Source organism: Anabrus simplex, chromosome 1 (assembly GCF_040414725.1).
Source record: "Anabrus simplex isolate iqAnaSimp1 chromosome 1, ASM4041472v1, whole genome shotgun sequence".
NCBI classification, from domain to species: Eukaryota; Metazoa; Arthropoda; class Insecta; order Orthoptera; family Tettigoniidae; genus Anabrus; species Anabrus simplex.
In genome coordinates this window covers 1,077,674,137-1,077,695,851 of record NC_090265.1, presented here as the reverse complement: position 1 = coordinate 1,077,695,851, position 21,715 = coordinate 1,077,674,137, and the positions used below count along the sequence as shown (strand labels likewise).

Genomic DNA, 21,715 nt, shown 5'->3' with positions numbered 1-21,715 from the left:
CAGCCTGACACAAGTTGAAAGTGTGTTGTTAGTTTGGGCAACAATAAATCAATGAACTGGCTTGCGAATGCCAGAGATTCTGAATTTGTTCCTTGCTCTGTTTGGAATGTATTGGTTTTTAAAGTAAAATAAAGGAATGATGGTTGAGATGTAAAGTTATATGGTATTCTGGCCAGTAGGCCAAAATCATTAGATTGCATGCCAAATGCCTGGTTCAATTCGAAACCTCCTCACAGTGCTCATATGGATGAGGGCATATGATACTGTTGATGGTGATTCATCCATTAGATGGGGTTGTTAAGCCTTGAGCAGACCCCTTGGTGTTATCTGACAGGAGTAGGCTACTTGGTGACACTGGGTTTCACCCTCTCCCTACCTCATTATCATCATTCCACATCTGGTCACCCATGAGCGTCAAATAGAAAGACCTGAGCCAGATGAGCCGAACATGTCCTTGAATGCTCCTGGCACTAAAAGTCATATGATAAATAAATAAATAAATTTTAAAAAAATAAAAAAAATAAAAAAAAGGAGTTGAGGGCAAATTTTTGTTCAAACAGTTCTTTCATATACATACTTTAAGTATAGAACTTTTCGTTACCTCATACGCTGCTGCTAAACCTCGTGTTTTCTTCATAATTTTCATTTTACTAGTGGATAGGCTAATGATCTTTCATAAGCTGGCTAGTGCCATATTTATTATTATTATTATTATTATTATTATTATTATTATTATTATTATTATTATTATTATTATTATTATTATTATTATTATTATTATCATCATCATCCTATTGCTCAGTGTTGGTTATTCAGATTATGGTGGCAAATGGTGTTAGCAGAGCTGATATTTACTGTCTACCGAGGGACCCTACCTCTATCGACTCAAGGGTAGTGTCCTGGAGCGTGAGACTTTGGGTCGGAGGATAAAACTGGGGAGGAGGACCAGTACCTCGCCCAGGCAGCCTCACCTGCTATGTTGAACATGGGCCTTGTGCAGGGATGGGAAGATTGGAAGGAAGAGGGAAGGAAGTGGCTGTGGCCTTAAGTTAGGTACCATTCCAGCGTTTGCCTGGAAGAGAAGTGGGAAACCATGGAAAACCACTTCGAGGATGGCTGAGGTAGGAATCGAACACCCCTCTACTCAATCGATCTCCCGAGGCTGAGTGGACCCCATTCCAGCCCTCGTACCACTTTTCAAATTTCGTGGCAGAGCCGGGAATCGAACCCGGGCCTTCAGGATGGCAGCTAATCGTACTAACCACTACTTTTATTGTTACTATTATTATCATCATCATCATCATCATCATCATTTACTTCACAACTTTATACTTGGGGTAATATAGCTCATATTTCGATACTTCACATATAAGAAATAGAACTTAGGCTAAGCATAGTCTAATATACATACCGGTATATTTACAATATATGTCTTCATTATTCTCTTTGCTATAGAGGTTGCTTTTGCACCCTTTTCTATTTATGGTCGGTATTGAGTATTCAGGAATGTTCTGACCATGTTGTAGGTCTTCAAAATTGCAGCCTTTTGTCCTACGTTGTGAGTATAGATGGGAAGTTGTAATTTCTTTAAGTTTTCTGGAAATGATTTTGGTGTAATAGCAGTGGGAGATAGGAGAAAAAGAAGAATTGTCTCTCTCTTGTTTCCGGATCCTTGCTACTTCTATAGCCAGTGAAGTATATTTGTCGACCTTCTCCCTGTATTTCTGTTTCATATTGTGGTCATTTGGAATAGCGATGTCAATGAGATTGGTTCATTTTGTTTAAATGTTGTCTGGTCTATTGTACGGAGTTGTTTTATCTGTTTGTATCGTGCGATCCCAGTAGAGTTCAAAATTTTCATTTTCTAATACACTTTGTGGGTGTTATTATTATTATTATTATTATTATTATTATTATTATTATTATTATTATTATTATTATTATTATTGATGACGCATGTTCAACCATTGGGCTTTGATCTTTGCCCAATCTTGTCGCATCTCTCCCGGTGTAGCTCCTTTCTTCCAGTGGTTTTTCCTCAAAACCATGGACTTTCTTGAGGAGATATCTCACAGCCTGTCTGTGTTCTGTCAGCCCTAGTTCATTTAGATCCTTCTCAGTCTCTGTCAGCCATGTCGATCGAACTTTCCTGTTTTGCCAGCGTGAACTGGTGGTTGATCAGTCTGTTGGGAAACAATCCTGCCACATGACCATAGAAAGATACCCTACTTTTCCTGCAACATTCAGAGAGCCTATCTATCTGGGAGCAGAGATCTGAAATGTGACATCTCTGGTATTCCCCATTATCCAGTACCGGGCCAAGGATATTTCTGAGAATGCTTCTCTCTCTCTCTCTCTCTGACTTCCAGTTTTTTCAATCGAGTCTTTTCTATTTAGCGACAAACACTCCGTGGCATAGAAGACTTCTGGGCAGATGGCAGTTGTGTAGCGTAGCTTTAGATTTTGTGAGTGTCCGATTCGTTGGCTGAATGGTCAGCGTAGTGGCCTTCGTTTAATTCCAGTGGCCAGGGAGCTGGGCGTTTGTGCTGTCCCCAACTTCCCTGCAACTCACACACCACACATAACACTATCCTCCACCACAATAACAAGCAGTTACCTACACATGGCAGATGTCACCCACCCTCATCGCAGGGTCTGCCTTACAAGGGCTGCACTCGGTTAGAAATAGCCACACAAAATTATTAATTATTATAGATTTTGTGAGTGTTATTGTAGGTGTTTTGAGCCAGTCGCCTTATATTTTTCCACTCGCTTGATTTTACCTCGTTCTAGTGACATCGCTCTGTTAACCTCGTTGATGTTGGCAGAGTCACTTGGTTTTCTCCATTGACACTTGAAATTCCATTTTGGCCGTCCTCAGACAATTGACCTATCCCTGCTATTTCCAGAGATTCAGCAATCAGTGCTATGTCATCTGTAAAGACCAGACATTGGCTGTTACCCCTTTCCTCTTGTGATCCAGGTACACCCAAGCTGACCAGTTTCTTGCACCATTCTCCCACAACTTTTTCAAGGATGCGGATGAAAAGGACCCTTGTTTTGATCTCGAATGCCGGACTGAGAGGCTCAGACGGTTGAGGCGCTGGTCTTCTGGCCCCAACTTGGCAGGTTCGATCCTGGTTCAGTCCGGTGGTGTTTGAAGGTGCTCAAATACGTCGGCCTCGTGTCGGTAAATTTACTGGCACATAAATGAACTCCTGTAGGACTAAATTCTGGCACCTCGGTGTCTACGAAAACCGAAAAAAACAGTGGTTAGTGAGACGTAAGGCAAATAACATTATTATGTTTGATCTCGAAATTTTCCGAGATCTTGCCTCTGAATTTAACCTTGGAGTGCACGGCAGTCAGGTTTTCTAGAATGAGTCTTCGAGTTTTATAATCTAGTCCTAGTTTCTCGAGAATTTTCTGTCCACGGCGTCGTAGGCCTTCCTAAAATCAACGAAGATGACTACCGGTACCATCTTGCTGCTTCTAATTTTGGAGTAGGCTAGCACGCTATTGTTTTGAGGTTGAGGGAATCTGCCACTTGAGCGACTGCCCTAAATGCAGATCAGTGGTGATTGATTGATTGATCGATTGATTGATTGATTGATTGATTGATTGATTGATTGATTGATTGATTGATTGATTGATTGATTGATTGATTGATTGATTGATTGATTGATTGATTGATTGATTGATTGATTGATTGATTGAGGATTTGCTCAGCACAAGATTGGCTCTTCCTGAACCCTCCCTGGTATTACCCCAGTTGACTGTCAAGTTGATTCTCTGTCCTTGTTAGTAAGAATCTTATACGTTAGGTACTGGAAGGAGGGAGATCCCTCGGTAGTTATTCGCATCTTTAAGATTTCCCTTCTTGTGAAGGGGTCGGGTTTAAACTAACAAGTCAGATAACAGCTTCTCCGATTCCCAGATGTGCCTCGCTACTGGCACACTCCCAGAGTTCGGTCACATTGGAGTGCCTCTCCAGCTGTATTATTGTTCTTGAGTAGTTGAAGAGGTAAAATGAAATGGCGTATGGCCATGGTCTTTTCATTTGACGCCCGTAGCTGACCAGCGCGTCGTGATGAGGATGAAATAATGAAGACAACACATACACCCAGCCCCGTGACAGGCAAATTAAGCAAGGATGGTTAAAATTCCCGACCTTGCCGGGAATCGAACCCGGGACCCGTGTGACCAAAGGCCAGCACGCTAACCATTTAGCCATGGAGCTGGACACTGGATGAGGTAGGCCTAGTAAGTCCGTGGTTGGTGTCGTTTGTTAGCAGTCAAAATCTTCACTGGTTGGATCACAGTTGAGTAGATCTTCAAGTACTTCGGTAGGAGGTGGCAGTTGTCCTTGTTGTTGTAAACCAGCTTGCCCTGTGCGTCTTTGAAGTCAAGGCTTGGTGGAGTGTATTTACTAAGATTCTGCTTGAAAGTTCTGTAAAAGTCTATAAAATATTTTTGTGAAGTTCTCTTCGATATGTTATTTGTATGTGAAGATTCGTTCGATTCCTCAGATTATCTTAACCTGGAGCTTCCTCTATGATTTATTATTGTTATTATTATTTATTGCTTTTTTTTTTTTACGCTGGGGCTTAAGCATCATTAACAATCTGTTTTGACTGCTGCACGACTGCGCGAATGGCTCAGTGTAACTTCTCGGCCTCGAATTGCCAAATTTGGACGAGAGATAAGAACTGCTCGTAAGACTGACAAAGGCAGTCTTTCATTGCAGCCACAGTCTATAAATGTCACGACTATGGCTTCTGCCTTATCAAAACATTACTAATTGCTTTATTTATATCCCTCCACTTGTTTGACTCACTACTACGACCTCTGCTAATGTGTGTCATGAACAATGAACTGAAGCGAAATGCCAAGTCCGCATGAGCCACTTGTTTTGGTGCACAGTTCAAATAAATTGTTACAATGTATTCGTTCACTATCTTATGCACATTTCCTTTCGCTTCTTGGGCATTACTTCGTAGAAAGATCTCATTCATTAGCCCAGCTTAGGTCAATGCCCCATAATTTGTAGAAACACATGATTTCTCTTAATTGAACAGAAAACCAGCTAACTGGAAGAGTTTGTGAGAAACTGGAACTTGGATTTGGATTCTTTAAAGAAATCCGCGAGAGCTAAGCGTAGGTCCAAAGTAGGTAATCCGTTAACATAAATTGTATGACATCAAGGGAAGTAGTTCTATAGGCCTACTATACAGAAATGCATATTTGGGCCCCTGTGGGCGGAGACGGTAGAATACATCCACGGCATCCCCTGCCTGTCGGAAGAGGTGACTGAAAGTGTACCCTACCACAAGAGCTCTCATCTTGGGAGGTCGTAGCTGAGTCTGATATTTCTTCCGCTTACGTACCGGTACTTCCATCTTTCGTCTTTTCTAAGCGACGTCTCTTAGTCCAAACTTGTTCTCTCCTGACTGTGACGGCATTAGGTTTGCAAAGTCAAGGAAGTAATTTTAACGCCTTTCGTAGCTCTTCTCTCTTTTTGTTACCGATATTTTCAATCTTCGAAGGGCGGGGCCTCTTCAAATTGTCCTCTGATTAGTGCATTTTTAACAGTTTAGAGCTTACTTCTATTCTACATGCATAAATTGTTATTAATTTTGGGTAAAGTTTTAAAGAATTTAGTGGGGATGATGGGGATTATTGTTTTAAGAGGAAGTACAACTGGGCAATCATCCTCTCTTAAAACTAATCAGAGGAAAACTTGAAAAAGCCCCACTCTTCGAAGATTGAAAGTATCGGTAACAAAAAAGAGAGAAAACACCAGGCATTACTTAAGAGGAGGGATCATTTTTTGAGGAACATGACCCAGCGAGTTGCCCGTGCGGTTCAGTCGTGTAGCTGTGAGCTTGCGCTCGGGAGAAGGTGGGTTCGAATTCCACCGTCGGCAGCTCTGAGTATGATTTTCCGTGGTTTCCAATGTTCACACCTTAATTAAGGTTATGAACACTACCTTCCCATCCTTGTGTCGCCGGAAACCTTCAATATGTCAGTGCAACGTTAAACCACTAGCAAAAAGGGAACAGAATGGTCACAAGACTCTGGCATTCCTCACATTTACTTGTTATGTTCCTCTCTTTCATCCGTTCAGTCTGACCCTACTTATCCTTTGATAATTTGCTACTTGGACGGTATTACGTTGTGAAACTTCCATTTTCCACGTCTCCTATGGAATTTCTTTATTTACGAAGCAAATTCATGAGTGATTTGCCTTTGGGGCCGATGACCTCGATGTTAGGCCCGTTTAAACAACAAGCATCTATCAATCATGAGGATTCACCTCCTTGTTAGCCACACGCTACTGCCTCTCTTCCTGCCATATAAGGTAAAGTAAATTAGAAGAAGGGCATTGAGGAACCGCGCTCCAGGTGAGGGAAGAAGGAAATTACAACAGTAATTCTGGAAACATTCATTGCATATGCATAGCGTAATCCGTGTCCAGAGGATGGTTTCATCACTCCAGCACTGGCATTCCTGGCTGAACATCACCTGTCAGTGACACTGATTTTATCACTGAAGTCGTGTGTGCACATGCGCTAAGGAAAACAGAACGGTTATTATGGACCTTTGATCAATAAACTTTGGTTGTTCTAATCGCCATTCATTCCCTCAGTATCAAAGATTGGTCCAAGTAGTTCATACTTTTTTTTCTACCGATTTATTTTCCATGTGTTAGGGTATTTTCTCAGACTCGAGCTCAGCGATAAAGTTAAAGGTCTCTTGAGTTGTGATGGTAACCTTTCGAAGGGGAAGGATGAACGATTAGGTACTCTTCTGTTCGCTATCGAGTTGGTCCTTTAACTGTGGCGTATAACTAGCATCGTCAGCAATTTCTCGCAACGCGGTCGTTTATGATTCAAAAGAAAATTCGGTATCTCTCTACAGCTAACAGAATTCATGAAATGAGAGCGGAGTCTTTCTACACGAGAAAAAGAATGGTTTGTAAAATTAATGAGAAACCATTGGAGAGGGATGCAATAGCTAAGGAATACCAAAAGCAAAATCTAAATTCTTCCTAACGTGACATCGAACGACGTAGCAACTTGCGTTTTACAGTTTCGATATAGTACATTCAATAAAGGACTCTTTTTACTATTTGTTTTACGTCGCACCGACACAGATAGGTCTTATGTCCAACAAAAGACTCATTTTTCTATTCTTCTGATGAAACTATTGCTACAAAGGTGACAATGAAGTGTGTTCATTTTTGTTAAATTTTGCCATGTGCTATATGATCTGCCATACATACTACACAAAACAATTACTGGACTGTATTTAGACTTATTAACTACATTGTACATCACACACGCAGGCTGGACTCCAGCTGGACTGCGTTGATAGGGCGAAAGTTCCTTTTGGGGATCATTGTAAGTACCTAGGTGTTAATATAAGAAAAGACCTTCATTGGGGTAATCACATAAATATGATTGTTAATAAAGGGTACAGATCTCTGCACATGGTAATGAGGGTATTTAGGGGTTGTAGTAAGGATGTAAAGGAGAGGGCGTATAAGTCTCTGGTAAGACCCCAACTAGAGTATGGTTCCAGTGTATGGGACTCTCACCAGGATTACTTGATTCAAGAACTGGAAAAAATCCAAAGAAAAGCAGCTCGATTTGTTCTGGGTGATTTCTGACAAAAGAGTAGCGTTACAAAAATGTTGCAAAGTTTGGGCTGGGAAGACTTGGGAGAAAGGAGACGAGCTGCTCGGTTAAGTGGTATATTCCGAGCTGTCAGTCGAGAGACGGCGTGGAAGGATATCAGTAGACGAATAAGTTTGAGTGGTGTCTTTAAAAGTAGGAAAGATCACAATATGAAGATAAAGTTGGAATTCAAGAGGACAAATTGGGGCAAATATTCGTTTGTAGGAAGGGGAGTTAGGGATTGGAATAACTTACCAAGGGAGATGTTCAATAATTTTCTAATTTCTTTGCGATCATTTAAGAAAAGGCTAGGAAGATAACAGATAGGGAATCTGCCACCTGGGCGACTGTCCTAAATGCAGATCAGTAGTGATTGATCAAAATGACATTCCCAGTGCATGGGCATTCGAATTTGGAGCGTGACAAAAATGTTGGCCTTGTGAATGAGCACGAAAGAACTGAATTGCCAGAGGACTGGATTCAGGAATTAAAGTCAGCTAGACAGAAACCTTGTCCTTTCACCGCAACAGAGGTGGTTCAAAACCTTATTTGAGGTTGGTCAACTTTCCTTGCGAAGAAGTATCTGCTGAAGTGTTCTTTCCCTTCACGACCAGTGCGGAAGATAGTTGCTGAACGATCTCGTCCTAGATTCCTGAAATACAAGTCGCATCTTTACACGGCGTATTCATCTAGCTTAGTATTTTCAGTTCAAGTTTGTTGTCCTTTCTTAGGCCCATTACCAGTTTCAGCGAAGTACAAAGATCTTTAGGTAAGTACTCAGAAGATTCTGCAGTAGGCCTACCGATGCTAAGAAGTTCTATGAAATATTGCCAAGAAAAGGAAAAGGTAATTGAAAAGTACAAAATGTGAGGGAACTGTAAGGAAAATTATGATTATCTTTATTAGTTAGATACCCATTTAATCTGTTAAATGTTAATACTATGCATTTATTCTGTTATTTAATTTCCTTAAGTCTGTTCAGTTTTTATTTTGTGAATTTACACAGGTAACAAAAGCTCATTCAACAGTAGGCTGTTCAAAGACAACAGAATATACTTCCAATTATGTACAACTGATGAAAGTGCACATAGAAAAATCAAGCTTCAGTAGCTTAATGACAAGGGCCTATTTAAGATCCAGGGCTTGAAACTCGATTTTCTCAGAGTTACGAAGGTAGACATTCCCCCTTATTACTAATAACTCTTCAGTTTATATTAACAGTTAAGTTAAACAATTATGATTGTAATGTACTTCATGAACATTTCAGAAACCGTTTGCATCCATCGATCGGGACAGATACACATCAACATTTTACAACCAAGTGCTACAGCTTACAGATTATTGGTGTATATATAGAGTGAGTGTGTGTGTCTCCTATATAAACGTGTGGTACCGGTTTGAAATGTTTACGTCAGGTTTTACATGCAGGCTCTTTCTCTTTTTGCCTATGTGGTTTTTCCCTGACTCTTAATACCATACCTTAACACCACCTTACTAACACAAACCTTGCCTGGTAACGCGTCTGACGTGCAAACAGGCAGGTACTCCTGTAGTACCTTTCCCACTCTTCACTAACACAAACCTTGCCTAGTAACGCGTCTGACGTGCAAACAGGCAGGTACTCCTGTAGTACCTTTCCCACTCTTCCCTGCTAACTCTTTTCTACTAGAAACTAATAGCATGTCGGAGGCAATGTAGATTGAGTCGATTTCCACGCGGGGGGAGCGAGGTTCGCCCCCCCCCCACTCCCAAATGAAATGGCTAGTGGGAAATTATGAAGCCAGAAATAAATATGTTCCTGTTCTACACATATGAGTGGGCAGGGTCTGAAAAGGTTGGAATGCCAAATACGATCTAATCGTATCACTGATTTTCTTAACAATTTTTCTCATTGTATGATACCTGTTGCCATTTGTTGATGGATGCAGTATTTTTGTATTCGTCTCTTGGCACAGGCCATAGCAAAGTGCAGCTTCCACCGAAGTCCCAGTCTCATCCATGGCTGCGACAATATGGGTATGAGTGGTGCTGAGTAATGGCATTTGGAGCACAAATAGTGTCCGAGTGTTATGAAAGGTGTTGCTCACAGGATCAGTCGTGCTGCAATGGCACCTTCTGGTCCAGTGAGGAAAGCAATGGCAAACTACCTCACTCCTCATCTTGCCTAGTAGGCCTCACTTGGGCTCTGCCATCGGTTTTTGTGGTTTTCCTATAACTGCATAGCCTTTGGTGGTGCTATCTGAGGATCCAACCAACCTCTGAGCTGATAACCTAACAGACAGACAACTGTATCATGACCAGCTAAGATGTTTAAGCTACATTTTCTGTATGGGTTCTTTTGAGGACAATAGAGTTAGACAAATGAATGTTTTTCGAAACACTCTCGTAGACAAAAAAATATCGTCCACCAATAAGCAATATGAGGGAGGCATTTTGATGAAAATATAGATACATAATGTATAGTCTACTTACTGTGCTAAGAAGGTATTAAAATAGGAAAAAAACTTGTAAATCTTAAAAATTTGTGTGTTTCTAGAAATGTTTTCCACTTTAGAAATATTCAAAAGTGTTTATTTACATGTAAAGTGTTCATTCAGATTCAAAGAATATAGAGAATAAGCAGATACTCTAAAATATTTCTCAAGATAATTAAAATAGCTTGGCAATTTATGTAAGAGAATCGGCTGACATTCAAAGGGTTAACCGTTTAGCTATGTTGGTAAACATGTACTACTTGATTCTCACAACAGTCTTCCAAGGGTTGTGAGATCTCTGTGGTATCTACAAGGTCTCAGTTGTTATGGCTCCAGTCTGTTATCTTAACTGTCTGACCTCGCTAAATGAACTCTTTACTTCTCCGACTCCATTGCAAAGGTTAGGATGCTTCCCATTTTTCGCTCTTCAAGCACTTTCTGTACTTCAGCCTGCACCCTCATTCACTGAGCGCCGAGTAGGAGAGACAAATTTAAACAACGATTACCATTAGGCTATCTCCTCTCATCTGTTCAGTACCAAAAATCTGTTCCTGTTCCGAGTTGAAATCTTGTGGAACAGTCATTGATCTCAACTGGAAGCAGTAGACATAGAGTTACCAACTCCAAAATTTAAAAGTAGCTGATATTTTAATTTGAAATAAATGTTATATTGATATGATCGTACAAGGAAATATACCTATATCCTGAACCTGCTATCTTTGAATAAATAATTCAAATTAAAATTGAATACAGAATAATATTGAAAATTATATTATTGTTGCAGAATTTGGCTACGTATTGAAATTATGCTTTGCAGAACACTGCGCTGCCGCCAGACTCTTTGAGCGGTTTCTAGATAAAGTATTTGACGAAATCACTGCATGAGATGTCTAAATTAATGACAGCACAGTGCAACATGATATTTTCCAGAAACAAATGCGTTAATCTGCATCGCATTTAAAGTGTATTGTTTTCTGCACCAGAGGATTTATATTATTTTGGTGACGAACTCCGCCTTAACATGCCGGTATATAAACTTCATCTCACATCTGAAAAAGTCTCGTCATAACCGGAGATTTGTAACGTCGAAATCGGTTGGCACGCTCAGCCTACATGGCATCCAGAAGGTTTCTGTAGCCGGATACCAGTCAAATGTCCTAAAACCTGGAATTTCTGATTCTTAACCGGGGAGTTGGCAACCCTAATGTAGACCTCAGCAATTTTATTTCTCAACTGTGTACGGTACAGTTTGATGAAGAAGGCGTTGTATATGAATACCATTACGAAGTGAAGACGTGTTCTTCCAATATGATTACCCTGGTTTGTTATTGTAAATGGACAGAAACAGATCACACTTATCAATACAGCAGAATGTTTCAACACATCCCTAGTGGAATAGATTAATCAGTAAACAGTAACAATGGCCTATTTGTATAAGAACATTGTTTAGCGTGCAAAGCGCTTAAATCATGCTGCCAGAAAGCAATCTTTGAAAGGTTATCAAGTTCGAGGTCAGTTGCGTCAGTGACTAAAAACAAACCGACGAAGGGGTGATTGACACTCAGCATGTGTGGGTATATCACACCTCTGGAGGAAACAAGCCACATGGTGGTCCATCAGGCAGAGTTTGCTATTGGCTGGAGAGTTTATCCCTGTTAGGAATGGTTACTGTTGGTACCGTAGTATGAAGTAATTCCCAAAGCGTGTTTGTTATTTTATTTTCCTCCAGAATGTTTGTGTGGGTCTTTACTTTATGCCTGCCATCTTGCCGAGGGTATACAGGTATTGTACAATTTTTAGTGCGTGTATCGAACTTCTTGCAACAGTGAAGTTCGTCGTATTCTTTCTGCAAAAACGTACGAAGAATTAATATTTTAGACGATAATAATAATTTTATTTTTATTTTACATTTTATGGCATACATTGGACCCCTCTAGTCAATTATACAAAGGATTTCTTGATTTCCTAACAGCCCAATATTTTTTTATTTCTTTGTTCTGTTGAACATACCCTCCCATTAAACCTTTTATTGATCTTGGTCTATAAACCTGGTGTGTATGTCTTGAAGTATCTTAATTTTTCTGTTTCGTTTTTTAGATCGTATATTGTTATTTGTAGTTCTTTAATATCCTCCTTAATTTCCGGGATCCATTAAATCTTAGTCTTGCTACTCCATAATATTTCAATTATTCTTCTGCTGATTCTGGTGTCACCATTCCTGATAAGATGTCCAAAGAATTATTTACGTTTTTTCCTAATCGTGCTCAACACTGGTTCAGTTTCCTTATAAACTGTTCTATTTAATGATATTCTCCATTAACTTGATACTGTTTCAGTTTCCTTATAAACTGTTCTATTTAATGATATTCTCCATTAACTTGATACTGTTTATTTATGCATGTTCTAATTCTTCTTCTTCTTTATCTGTTTACTCTCCAGGCTCGGTTTTTCCCTCGGACTCAGCGACGGGTCCCACCTCTACCGCCTCAAGGGTAATGTCCTGGAGCTTCAGACTCTGGGTCGGGATACAACTGGGGAGGATGACCAGTACCTCGCCCAGGCGGCCTCACCTGCTATGCTGAACAGGAGTCTTGCGGGGGATGGGAAGATGGGAAGGGATAGACAAAGAAGAGGGAAGGAAGTGGCCGTGGCCTGAAGTTAGGTACCATCCCGGCATTTGCCTGGAGGAGAAGTGGGAAACCACGGAAAACCACTTCCAGGATGGCTGAGGTGGAAATCGAACCCACCTTTACTCAGTTGACCTCCAGAGGCTGAGTGGATCCCGTTCTAGTCCTCGTGCCACTTTTCAAATTTCGTGGCAGAGCCGGGAATCGAACCCGGGCCTCCGGGGGTAGCACCTGATCACACTAACCACTACACCACATTCTTCTTTCTGTCTTTAGTATTTTGTCTGTTTCAGCTGTATTCGTAGTTTTAAAAATGGTTTCACTAGCATAAGTTATTTCTGGCTGTGTGACTTTTTTATCATATCTTAATTTTGCTGCTATCGATAAGCTTTCTTTATTGTATGTAGTCTTGGTAATATAATTTGCTTTGTTAAATATGCCAAGCTGGTTTCTCATTAAGATTATAAGTTATGATTTCTCCTAAATACTTAAATTTATCAATAATTTTGATTTCTTGCGCATCAATTGTTATTTTATTTACCAGTGGGGGATGTGTAAACATGATCTCAGTTTTTTCAAAAGATATTGTAAGACCTATTTTTTGTGCTATTTTCTGTAGAGTTTTAATTTGACGTCGAGTTTCCTGAATATTGTTGGGCAACAGAGCAAGGTCATCAGCAAATGCTAAACAGTTTAAACATAAATTTTGTTTGGAGCTTCCAACTTTTATGTTCTTTGGGTTGACCTTGTACCATTCCCTTATTATAAATTCTAATGCATAATTAAATATTAATGGTGATAAACAGTCTCATTGTCTTAAACCTGTTTTAATTAAAAATAGTTTAGAAACCTCTCCTCTAAACTTTACTTTTGATATGGTATTAGTTGAAGTACTTTCTATCAGTTCAATTAATTTAGGATAGAGTCCAAAATTCCATATAATATTTTAACATTGAAGGTCTATGTATACAATCATATGCCTTCTTAAAGTCAACAAATTTTATTACTATAGGCTTGTTTTGTTTTCTGTAGTATGCCATTATTAATTTTAGAGTGATCTGTTCAGCACAACTCACACGCGAACAATACGTACACTCAATCGTACCAAAATTGGCCATCAAATAAGCACTGCATTTTATAAATTTTCGAAAAGCGAGGATATTCGTAAATAATAATAATAATAATAATAATAATAATAATAATAATAATTGCATGGTTTCAGCTACCGAGTCGCAGAACCTTCTGAAGTGGTGCCATGTAGGCAGCGTGCCAACCTATTTCGATGTTCCATTTGTGGTGCTGTCAAGTGGAATTACAATGTAGCCTACAGTTCCTATGGTTGAGTTATGTCACATTATACTGACTACAGGCCACCAGAGATCTTTAACATGTAAACAAGAAAGACATGGAGTGCCAAGATTTTTGACCGTCCCTCAAAAATCGAGTGCCTCAGCCGGCATCGAACCGGTGAACTTCAGACATATACGGACACTCTACCACTGGTCCACTGTGGTATGTTATTTTAGAGAAATGATTGGGTGCAGAGTCGACGAATTCTACTAAGAGCGAGAATTGCGTCTGAATGAAACTCCGCCTTATAAATCCACACGCGAACAATATGTATAGTACGCGAACCTTTTCTTGATCCCAAGTTCCCATTCATCACTATGGAGCTCAGGGATCAAGAAAAGGTTCGCGTACTATACACTCAACTGCACCAAAACTGGCCGGAAAGAAAGTATTACATTTTATACATTTTCGAAAAGCGAGGATATTAGAAGATATTCATAAACTGTGCATAGCCGGTGGCCAAAGAGATCCTTAGAAAACCGTCTGAGCCACTCAACCTGGCATCTTCTGTTCCACATAGCTCCAATCATTACATTTTTGCCTTGCAAATAAACATTTAAATCACTCAGATGGTTTGTATTGTCGGCTAAACTGGCAAGTTCTGCAACCCAGTGCGTGTTCTGTGTTTCTAGCCGCAGTAATAGAAAGTAGTGGGAGCGAGCCCTGAGCAGTGTCAGGTTTCCCTAGTGTGTAGGAATAGCCTGGCTTAGAACGTTGTAGGTTCTCACACTTTCAGGTTTTCAAATTTCGTGGCAGAGTCGGGAATCGAATCCGGGCCTCCGAGGACGGCAGCTTATAACACTAGCCGTTACGCTACGGAGCGGACCTTCATGTGGAGTGCGGAAATATGACACTGTTGATGGTGATTCGTCCGTCGGATGAAGACGTTAAGCCTTGAACAGAACCCTTGGTGTTATTCAACAGGACAAGACTACGACCCGACACCGGGTTTCACCCTCTTCCTACATCATCACCATCATCATCCCCACATCCAGACGCGCAGGTCACTCATCGCCGTAAAATAGAAATACCCTGCACCAGTCCTCGGACACTCCCGACACTAAAAACCATACGATACATAACTACTGTTCTTTATTTGCCACTTTTCCTGTTTATATTAATTTCTAATGCAGATGCCTTACAGTGTTTCATGTATCCTGTATAACAGTGTTATATAATAGGTGTGCTCATAGGTGGAGGTAGAGCAAGTTAAGCCTCATTCACAATGCAAACGTAACGTAACGTAAACTTAAAATTAACGTTAACTTAGAAGTTAGCGGCCATCTTATCTAATGGATCCATTCACAATGCGCCGACGTAAACTTAACTGCGAGTCCGTAAAATTAAGAGATTGCAAACTCCAAGCTCTTGCGGTTAATTTTACGTTAACTTTAAGAACCAGCCAATCAGAGCAGAGGTAAACATTGTGTGTTGTGCACGATACTTCTTTCGACGAAACAGTTGTAATTCTCTTTCAAAATAATCTTTGTGTATAGGCTATGTATGATAGAAGGAAAAAGAATTACAAATACGCTGTACCGAAAAATAATAGGTGGAAATTAATATCCTGTAGTAATGAAATCTGACAATAAATGGCGGGAGACAAGCTCGCAGCGCTGGCAAACGGACGAGAGAATATCCCTGTCATAAATAAAACAGTGTCCCTGTATATTTCTTAACATTATGACGGACTACTAGTTTACGAAAACGATATCATCCAAACAAATAGATCCAAATATCTCATCGGGGTGTGATAGATAGGGTCATAGATGTCGGTAAAGGAGACCTTTTACATTTCTTTTTATTACAAAAGGGGAAGCAAATCGTAAGAAAGGCAAACAGTTCAGGTTTCATCCGCATGTCCAAAACGAACTGATGAGGGTCATTTCTTACAGTAGATTACCGAAATCGCCCTGAGATAACCTTCTTTGATTCAAGGGATGAACCCATTTTCTGCACCGTTGTTTAGATCGCCTTTTCAGGTACCGTAGGCCTACACAGCTCCCAGGAGCAAAGCAATAGATGTTTGAAGTAATATGGATTCCGCTACCACGTTGTTTGATTCCATCGAGTTATTGAAATATAAAACTGCGAGATAGCCCAAAACCTGACTTCCGTACTAAATAACATGGCAGTGTTTTGATTGGCTGCTGTGTACTCTTTACGTTAATGTTACGTTCCTCCATTGTGAATACCACAAATTTTACGTTAATTTTACGGTTACGTTACGTCGTTAAGTTTACGGTTACGTTTGCATTGTGAATGGGGCCTTACATTTGTCAAGTTAGTAGTACGTAACTTGGCAAAACACAGATGATGATACAGGACGATGCTTTCCCCACACCGTCCAGCTCTTTAACGTTTCTCATTTTTTATATTAAGTGATGGTCTGCCACCCGGTATCTTGTTACACGTGGTTACAGTAATCATTTGTACAGTGGCGTACAACGACAGTAGAGCATCATGTTTGTGCTTTTGGCTCTAGCATTCGGACTTCAGTTTATTGTTCTGTTCGTTACAAAATCATGAGTACAGTCCTAATGCGAGTTCACGCTCAAAACAAGACAGTACTATGATTCATCAATAAAGGAAATAACGGATACTATACAACATTGTATACACACGTTACCAAGTGAGTATGTAATATTATTGAAGAAGAGCCCAGCAACATTCTCATTCATTTAAGTCGTGAACTTAAGACTGTTTGGATTGAAACAATACAAACATTCAATTGTTATGAAGAATTATACGGTCTGGGTGTAGAAAAAACATTGTTCTGACGATGAATCATCCTCCATGGTAAGTTCTTCAACAATGTCCAGTTCAGAAGGCCTGCGCACTACCATCTGAACTACTCAGCCTGGCAGCAGAAATGAGTACCAGCTTAATTTTTGAGGGCAAATGTGGCCAGGAATGAAGCTGACCACTCTATCCCATGTTAGTACCGAGGGTACGTTACTAACGGCTTCACTGCGTATTTGAGTTAGTTGCGAATAGAGAATAATGGAGGCCCTCAATCAATCAATCAATCAATCAATCAATCAATCAATCAATCAATCAATCAATCAATCAATCAATCAATCAATCAATCAATCAATCAATCAATCAATCAATCAATCAATCAATCAATCAATCAATCAATCAATCAATCAATGATCTACATTGAGGGCGGTCGCCCAGGTGGCAGATTCCCTATCAATTGTTTACCGCATATTTACATTTACCTAGCTTTTTCTTAAATAAATTTTCAACGAACTTTGAAATTTATCGAACATTACCCTTGATAATTTATTCCAGTCCTTTACTCCTCGTCCTGTACATGAATATTTGAATATATGAGTTCTAACTTTATCTTCGTATTATGATATTTTCTACTTTTAAAAGCTCCATTCAAGCCTTTTCTTTTATTTAGCTAATATATTTAAAACCCGTGTTTCACCTACAGGTATATCACGGGATATTTACAGTTATGATAACAACATATGGATAAATTATTCAAGTGAATGGAAGATTTTCTTGAGGAATTCTGTTACTTCGAAAGTGTTCCAGTGGTATTTCACAATCGTTGGCAGGGGAGTTGATCGTAGCACTGCTGGTCGTTCTCTTGAGTACGTGGTGCATTCAGTCAACAGGTGTCGAGCGGTCTGTGGACATTTTTACGGGCAGCTGCAGAGTGGTGAATCCGTTAATGTTCATTTTATGGAGATAGGATTTAAAGCGACCATGATTTGTAATAAACTGGGTGGTTATGAAGTTGGGCCAGATAGATGAGGACAGTCTGTGTGGTATATTAGGAATGAATAATTTTGTATGGAAGGAATCTTCGGAGCTGGTAATGGAGTTCCAAATTGTTGTATGGTATTCAGTTAATACTTGTTTGGTATAATTTAGAGGTGGTGATTTGCAGTCTATTGTAGATTTATAGCTGGCAGCAATCCTGGCAAGATAGTCAGCTCTCTCATTCCCCCGAAGTCCTGTGTGTCCTTTAATCCAGCGAAGAGTAATCTTGTTCGTTTTGTGGAGGGTAATAAGTTTGTCTCTAATTTGAGTGGCGAGAGGATGGGTAGCTTTCTTATTAGCTACGGCAAAAATTGCAGCTTTTGAGTCAACATGAATAGCATAAGTTGAAGTATAGTTTTTATGCAGTTCTATCCATTCCACAGCCATGATGATGCCCAATAGTTCGGCTTGGAATACCGAGCAATTGATACCTAACCTTTTTATTTCAATGAAGATTTCCTTCGAGTTTTTCTCGACTACCATTCCTGCTCCAACATGGTTTTGCGTTTTCGATCCGTCTGTGAAGATGAGGACGTCTGCTTTATCTACAGCTCCTAAAGTATTGATGTTTATATGATTACTGTATTTCTGTTGTTGTTCTTCTTGATCTTGTTTGGATTTCAGTTTCTTTCAGTGAAGGAACTACTGCGTTTGTGGGTTGACCTCTGGAGATGGCTTTGATGTCGTTATGTAAAAGAATGACTGCATCTATGGGCATTGTGCAGGCTATAGCTTGCAAAGCATTGTTTGAGACTGTTCTGTATGCCTTTGTTGCAAATATCAGAAAACATCTTTGTATTTGTTGCAATTTCAGTTTGTCTCTTTTTGATATGCAGATGCTCCATACTTCTGCGGCATACAATATGACGGGTAGAATAGCATGATTATATATCGTCATCAAATGATGATAAGACATGCCCCAAGTCGCTTTGGAACATCTGATTAAGTTGTTCCGGATTTGCATTATTTTAATGTCCAGGTATTGCAAGTGCGGGTACCAGTCCATTTTGTTGTCCAGCATTACTCCCAAATACATTTTTGACACAACGTTGTGATCCCAAACTGTAACTGAAGGATGACTGGTATATTCTTCCTTCTTCCTGATATGCATTGGTATTAGTGCTGACTTTTCCTTACGACAAGTTTTTGTTTTTCGCACCAGTGCCGCATGATTTCGAAGGCTGTCTGAAGCGTGGAAAGGATATGAGAATGAGAAGGACCTCTGAACATAAGCATAACATCATCAGCATAAAAAACTATATCCAGATCGGGTTCATTTGATAGCTGTACTATTAAGCCGCTAATGATGACGTTCCATAGAGTGGGACCAGCGACTGAACCTTGGGGGCATCCTTTGGTGATGGTTTTTGAGGTTGAAGTCTTTCCCAGGGTGAAGTATGCTTCTACTTATGCCATAACACGCCAACCCACCACCGACTCTCACTTCATTTACAGAGGCTAGTAGATTGACGCTACCTGGTTTAACAAAGAATACTGAACATGTACGTAAGTTGTTCCTTGTCTCATATATTTTGCATTATTGCAAATTTCTTTCTTCTGAGTATTATAAATATGTGGGGTCATCCAAACATTTGTGTAATGAAATAGTGTCATGTAAAAAAAATGCGTGACGCAGTGTTACCTAGCAACAGTACCTTGAGAGTTGCACAGGCCACAGATCTGTATGTCATGGCCAGTCTGCACGGTTGCCAAAGGTAAATTAAAAAATAAATTAATACTTTACTGCACACATACATTATTTTTACTCATAAATCAAATTCCTGAGTTTGTCGTTTTATATTTTAAAGAAATTCCATGTAGCTACGCAACTGTTACTGATAGCTCCCTTGGCGATTATTTAATTAGACATTGCTAGACATCGAAGCCGGATTTAGGTTCATAGAGCCAAAGGTATGGTTTATAGATAGTGAACAACGGTATACATACACTATATGGAATTACTTCACACACGAATTTTCCCTCTTTCTAAATAGTTTAACTTTCGTTCTGTCATATACAATTGATATCACGAACCTCTGTTGTATCTATTTATGTTCGATATACTTATAAAAGCAATACTATTTGGTGATAAAACGATTAAAATAAATATTTTGATTCCTGTTTGACGTCTGTTCACATTTCACGATAGTAAACGAATCTTCGTACCGTGTCTATTTTTGAGATGATTAGCGACATTGTATTTAACGCAGTTGTAAGTATTTATTATCTGTAAATTGTAACGATCTCATATTGCAAGAACAATCATGTGCCCTTGGCATACAGCCTGAAGTTTCTGAATAAACAATTATATACTGGGTTTTAATTGCATTTCTAGAATCGTATGTCGAGTGGTGTTTACTGTTTGTACAGTAGGCATTATAAGGTAAAAATAGTTATTAGTAAGTTAAATTAGACTGATTACAACTCATCGCGTACAAATTAGTAAATTAATAAATCGTACTCTTACCAAGAAGTTATTTAGCTCACACAACATGTAGACCTATTGCCTATTCGCTTGACACGACAATCCCGAACTTGAAGTTCCGATCATTTTCAAAATTGTAACATAATTAACAACATTTTAAGAAAGATAAGGGAAATGAAATTAACTATCATCCAGAAATTCATAGTGCGGAGTATCATGAAACATTCAGTCTAACAAATAGATCATACAATATATAAGCCTTTGTGAATTTCTCTATAACTTAACGTATCCACAAAGACGCACACGAGATGCTGTCAGTTGGTACAATTATTTTATTCACATCTATTTACAAATTAAACACACACATAACCTTAATCACTGCTGTCACAAACAAAACACTCACATCAAAAGCCGACATTTTAAAAGCAACGGACTGTCACTTCAATATGCAGACTGTAACTATTGCATGTCACACGAGATAAATATTACTTGCTACACCATAACTCTCCAACCAATAACTCGTCAACCAATAACTCTCTCCCAATAACTAACTCGTCACCGTCAAGATCGTCTCCTTACATATGTCCTGGCCAGGCTTCCAGAAAGATACGTTACAAAAAAACCTACCTTCGTGAAAATTCTAGAGTGCCTAACACATAGATTATAATGTACAGAATATTCTCCATCGTTCTCGTCACCTATTACCATTCTGGAAGTTACAGTGTGTTTCACAGTTATGGATTACAAATTACATATACAGGTAAAAATTAATTATATAGCGGTTTTTACATTAATTGAACTGATATAAATGTTTAAGTACAGCACATGTTTCATGACATAACCTCACACACAATACGATCATTCGACTCGTAAATAATAACAATACTAATACTAAATGGATGTACATCACTCATAGCCATACATACAAGTAATAATAATCGTATAATAATAATAATAATAATAATAATAATAATAATAATAATAATAATAATAATAATAATAATAATAATATAACAATTCGAGCTCGATATTTGCATTAGTTACCCATGGGTGAGAGAATGTTGTTTTGAAGTTATATCTGTTTATCGCACTTGCGTCAAACTGACTCACTACTCAGTATCAGGTAATCGTAAATACCCATGCAACGCACTGGCATAACTTTGAGGACGTAAAACACGTCTTCTATTCTACTTAATAACGAGACTTAATTGTGCCATTTTACACATGCACATAATAGCTTAATGTAAAGTAAGTTGTACAGTTGCGAATTGACTACGGTACATGAAATTATGTAGGTTACCGGTATGTAGCATATTGTAATATTGACGATAACCATTGGCTTATCTTCCTTTCTTTACCGAGTAATAATGCATTTACTGT

General features: G+C 39.2%; 1 protein-coding gene across 2 annotated transcripts in view; it reads right to left on the bottom strand.

Annotated features, from left to right (window-relative positions):
* Positions 1 to 21,715, bottom strand: part of LOC136858009 (collagen alpha-1(II) chain) — a 209,645-nt gene that overhangs the window by 126,119 nt on the left and 61,811 nt on the right. The gene's annotated exons all lie outside the window — the stretch shown is intronic.